The following is a 5,919-nucleotide window of genomic DNA, read 5'->3' on the forward strand; positions in this document are numbered from 1 at the left end:
GATACGGTTTTACCCTGCGTGAGTAAAGTTCTAGAAGGAAATATACCCTTCAATACGCTAAAAGCTTTCTAATACTGATGTGCCTAGTAAAAGGTAATTTTCCGTCTATAACAAGGTTTAAATTAATACAATTTCGGTTCGAGCAACTTGTTCGCTAGGAACTTTTATGAATACCGGTCGCTCCGCAGCACATATCCGCTACGATCTACAAAGCGATGAAAACCAGATAAAATTTTTTTACACTTAACTTATTTTACTGCAATATCTCATTTTGTTTTTAACGCATGATTTTTTATTTATTTAATTGTTTTTGTAGCGTACATAGCCTACCTTCATATAGAAATTATAACTTATTATTATTAAAATCTTTGTAAATTCGTTGTAATATTTATTAAAATTACTACAACTCTTTATTGGTGACCCTGAACGAAGTTTTTTGAACCTGCAGCAAAAACCAACCTGAGTCCAACCCTATAACCCGACAGTTAACAACCACATCACTCCAGACAACAGCATAGCAACAGCCCAGTTGTCCCAGACCCCTTCCAGTTGCCCCAATCAAGTTATCCCAATTCCTTCGCTGCTACTACTGCGTTTGAAAACTGCTTTGCAGCCCCTACTAGCGACCCGTTATATTTTTCCTTTGGATTTGTGAAGGACGGTTTGTGTAAGGCTTTAGTTATTCTTTCTTAACTAAGATAATTTAAACAAAAAAGCAGCGAATTACATTCTATATTCTTTATCAATTGTCATATTTGACATCCAACAGTTTTATTTTCATTATTAATATAATTTTTTACAATGGTGGATGCTACTATCGGCGACAATTTTGAATGAACATTACTACGAAATTTACTTTATCGCCTTTTTGGACTTCAAATCCAGCAGTGTGGTTTACGTTTATTGAATCACAATTCGTTTTGTCACGGCTGCAAAACGATAAAACAAAATATCATTTAGTTCTAACTCATCTACCAAACGATGTCATCACATTAATTTTAGGCGTTATTCAAAATCCCCCGGTAGATAATTTGTATTTGTCATTCAAAAAAATTTTGATTGACAGACTTTGTTTGAGTGAAGAAAGACGTCTCGATAACTTACTGTCAAATTCTCAAATGGGTGATCAAAAGCTGTCAGAATTTTATAGATCAATGTTGGCTACTGCCGGCGGTTCACAGGTAGTCAGCAGAGAATTGCTATTGAGGCTTTGGCAAAAAAGAATTCCGAAGGTGATATCAGTTGCTTTGTTATCTTCTGGCAAAAATGATGTTGCTGACCTTTTGTCAATTGCGGACAAAATATGGAAAGCTCTGCAACTTTCACCCAATCCAAGTTACATTCCCAAAATTCATAAAATTTCGTCTAATTCCTCTCTCGCGACTCGTTCCCAAGCATTTCTTCCAAGATATAACAGCATCTCTTCAAAACCTTTTAGTCACTATTCAAGCCTTATCCCAACGACTTTCGTCTCTAGAGGATAAAATGTCTTTAGTAAATTTCAAACGTGATGACAATAATATACCCCCCCAATGCTGTCGTAGTTGCCATCACTCCAGAAGTAGATCGCGCTCCTCATCCCAATATTCGTGTGGTAGGTCAAATTCCTCTGCGCCTTCTAATATATGTTGGTATCACCATAAATTCGCTGATAGGGCGGAGAAATGCCAAGGATCTTGGTGTAAATTTTTCACATCGTTCAACAATAAAACAAATAATTTGTCCCACCAAAAAAAACTAATACCCAGTTTCAATAGAAAACCATCTTTTTCCAAATTCAAAATTTCGCCAAAATGGCAATCCCAATTTTCGATCAATCCTACAAGTTCGCGTCTTTTCATTTTCGACAACCAAAAAATCTAAATTTTTTAATTGACACTGGAGCCGATGTTTCTGTATTACCTTTTAAATTTTATTCAAATCGAAAACAAGATACCATCTCTTTGCTTTCCGCTGCCAATGGTACAATAATTAAAACCTACGGCAAAAAACAACTAACAGTTTCATTAAATCTAAGAAGGAATTTTCCTTTCATTTTTACCATCGCCAATGTTAAAAACCCAATCATTGGCGCTGATTTCCTTCATAAATTCAATCTTTTAGTTGATATTGTATTGGTACTGATTATGGAAGAAATATATATATCGATGAACTAAAGTTCTTCTCAGGGTTCAATTGTGGATTTAGTTCAAAAGACCAACTTAATTTAAAAAAAAATAATAACTGAATAAATAGGGCCGTTAACGTCAATCGATTAGAAAGACCGTCTTTCAAAAAATCGATAATGTAAATTAAATTAGACGGATTAGTAACGTTTTCACGTACGAAAATTGTTTAATTTTTGCAGTAATTAATGTGAAACTTTAAAATTCCCCACCCCTGATTCTTTGTGACGTTTTAAGTAAGAAGAAAGAAATCACAGACGTGATTTCTCTGCCGTTTTCTTCTGTTTTCGTCTAGCGCATAAGATTCGTAGCATTGTCTCTCTCCAGGAATTTTATTGATTTTTATATGCTCCAATCATACGCTCAAATTTGAGTGACGCGCTACTGAATTCGCGGCCTGTAATTTCAAACTTTATTATTTTTTTTTTGGAAAAACTAAGCCTCAGAATCAAAAATTAAAAAATATGGGGTCAATCAATTTTAAAAAACTTTCGAATGAGCCAATAAAAAAAAATAGTTAACGGCCCTATTGTTTAATTATTAATACGGGCTTAAATTTTATATCATGTGATGTTGTTAACTCGGACTGAATATTCTAAATCAAAATTAGATTCTTAAAAAATTTAATTTGTTAATGAACCAAAAAAAAATGTATTAAAGACTTATCTTAATTAGAATTTGTTTCTCCTTCAAACAATGGTTACTATGGACGCCTTTTATATCTCAACTTAAATCCTTGGTGATTTCACACGTTGGCGCTAGGTGTTCAATTCCAAATCGGTCGTATTAATTTTATTCTTCCTTTTTGTATCCTGATTATTGTCTCAGTTAATGTTTTAAAGGTTCACGAATTTTTAATACACTTGATTAAATTAGTCTTTTTTTTTAAGTTCTAGTTTTTTTTTTATATTTAAACTCACATTAAGATATTTCTTCTTCTCCTTCACTCGGGTTATGTTCTTGTTTTTAGTCTCTTTTCATTGTCGAATGCGTTCACAACAAAACGATGCTTTGTCTTCAACGTTTCAACTCTGATTGTTTGTTATTTTTTTAAGCGTCGGTTCTTCAATTTTTTTATCAAAATGCATAGCGACTAAGTTCTGGCAATCTTAGATTATTCCAAAAATAATTCAAATTTATTTTTACAAGATACGTCAAAAGATAATTTATGTAGAATTTCGGAATGACAAACAATGTCAATCAAAATATTTTAAATATGTTTTCCTTTTTGTTTTTCCAAAAATGATGGTTATCGATGATATTGTATCGATTTGTTGTTTAAATTTCTTCAATTTCAGGAACAATATGGTTTTAAATAAGTCTTTATCATTATCGGTAAATTTTGAAAATAAGATTTTGGAATGGATATGGATCAGATATTCGTATCAGTCTGAATTACTACAATAATAAAAACAAGCGATTAGTTGATTCAACAACAAAATTATTTTCAATCGGTTCCCTTACCACATATTCAAGATTTTAACCTCCATTTACATGGATGTAAAAATTTTTCAAAAATAGACTTGGTGAGGGCTTATCATCAGACACCTATAGAAGAAGAAGACATCCCCAAAACCGCAATAACAACACCTTTCGGTTTCGATTTATTAACGAAGTGCTTTCTGGGCTGCATTTCCTCTTTGTTTACCTAGACGACATCCTCGTTGCCAGTAAAAGCGAGGAAGAGCATTACAAACATTTAGAACAATCAACCTTCGAAATGTATATTTGGTGTAACTTCTCTAAAACTAACTCTAAATTTTCTAAGTCATCAAATTTCTGCCGAAGGAATCCGACCTTCTCAGTCCAGGATTACCGCAATTTCGGAATTTCCAACTCCAACAACATTGAAACAATTGCAAAGGTTCCTAACATTTCCAACATTTTGGGTCCTCTACATTTCTGTATTTATCGAATACCCTATATTCCAAAAAACAGAAATTAATATCAACTTGGTCGACATTTCTTTTACAACATCTAAAAATGAACTAGCTAAATCTGCCATCCTTGTTCATCCATCACCCCAAGCTATGCTTTCTTTAACAACGGATGCCTCAAATAGTGCCATGGGAGCAGTTCTTGCTCAAACTTCAGACAACGAAACACGACCTTTAGCTTTCTTTTCTAAAAAATTAACTCCAAGCCAGATTAATTATTCTACTTTTGACAGAAAACTTCTAGCAATTTATTCCGCGATAAAGTTCTTTAAACATTTTCTGCATGGAAATCAATTCGTTGTTTTCACTGATCACAAACCTAATTAATTCAATATTTTCAAAAACCGAAAAAACTCCTCGACAAATTCGTTATCTGAGTTATATCACCCAGTTCACATCTGAACTTAAATATATTAAAGGAGATTCGAACGTTGTGGCAGATACTTTGTCACGCATCAATGTTGAATCCCTTAATTCCGATTATCCAGATTTAAAATCTATTAAAATTGCTCAAGACCAGGATATACAATTAAAGCACTTACTCGATAAACAATTTTCCAACAAACATTTACGCAATTTTCATTTATCTCAGCAAAAAATTGAAGAATCAGATTTTAAACTTTGGTGCGAAATATCTTCACCATTGCCAAGAATTTACGTGCCAGATAAATTTAGAAAAATCATTTACCAGAAATTTCACAATATTTCACATTCCGGAATACGTGCAACTGTTCATAACCTTAAATCCCGTTTCTATTGGCCACATATGCCAAAAGATATTCAGTGGTGGACAAAGACAAGGCTCGTTGGCATGGTAAGCCAACGAGCCAAAGTGAACAAATATACAAAATAACTTATCCAAAAAATCCCTATACCAAGTGGCAGATTTGATCACGTTCATATCGACTTAGTTGGCCCTCTTACACCTTCTAAAGACTATACGTACTTACTCACTGCAATTGACCGGTTCACTCGCTGGCCAGAAGCTTTTCCGCTCAAAAATATCGCCGCTTCAACGATAGCCGATACTCTCTTTCGAAATTATTTCTCTAGGTTCGGAATACCTCACACCATCACGCATGACCAAGGTTGACAGTTTGAATCTTCGTTATTTTTGAAGTTTAACAACATTTTAGGTACTCGCCAGATTCACACATCCTCTTTCCATCCATAAAGTAATGGCATTTTGGAGAGATTCCATCGAACTCTCAAAACAGCCTTAATTGCCAAAGGTAGCAAGAGCAACTGGTATGACGATCTTCCCGTCGTTCTTTTAGACCTCAGATCTTCCCTTAACCCTTAAAGGCTGGCGTATAAAATGCGCCAAACGAAAAAAAAGTATCACGGCAGCCGTTATTTTTAAGATGGGCGACAAGGAGTCCACATCTAACCTATCCCCCACTTCCTCCCATCATATATCATCCGATCGTGAAGCGCTACAGTTCTGTTTTGGCGCACTTTGTACGCCGCTTGTGCTACAATGTCTAACCACGAAATTGTTCATCCAGAGCGGTTCCAATTAGTTTTACAAGAACTTACTAACGAACAAGAGGACAGTGACAACAACAATGCATCGGATAATGATGGCGAGAAGTATATCGACGAAAGTGACCATCTACCAGACTCGGAAATTGACGCCAATGACGTTCACGAAGAAGACACCGATGATTCACCGGACAACGATAGAATAATGAGAAAATAATGAATCTAATTATTTTATAAAAACTATTTACAAAACGAAGACTGTAAAAGGCCGAAAAATCAAGGAAGTTTCAGAAATTCACAAATGGAAGAAAACTCTGTACAAAAGTAAATTT

The 5,919-nt window shown here is 34.4% G+C and overlaps 1 long non-coding RNA gene across 3 annotated transcripts; it reads right to left on the minus strand.

Moving 5' to 3' along the window:
• Positions 1-717: 717 nt before the first annotated feature.
• Positions 718-2,762, minus strand: LOC139432180 (uncharacterized). 3 transcript variants are annotated; one of them, XR_011642051.1, is made up of 3 exons: positions 1,526-2,741; positions 1,105-1,473; positions 718-929 (listed from the first exon to the last, which is right to left on the minus strand). It is a non-coding gene; the product is annotated as an uncharacterized lncRNA (long non-coding RNA). The 3 variants fall into 3 exon arrangements; XR_011642052.1 differs by having other exon boundaries at positions 718-1,473; positions 1,526-1,833; positions 1,903-2,719; XR_011642050.1 differs by having other exon boundaries at positions 718-1,473; positions 1,526-2,762.
• Positions 2,763-5,919: the final 3,157 nt, after the last annotated feature.

Source organism: Onthophagus taurus, chromosome 11 (genome assembly GCF_036711975.1).
Source record: "Onthophagus taurus isolate NC chromosome 11, IU_Otau_3.0, whole genome shotgun sequence".
NCBI classification, from domain to species: domain Eukaryota; kingdom Metazoa; phylum Arthropoda; class Insecta; order Coleoptera; family Scarabaeidae; genus Onthophagus; species Onthophagus taurus.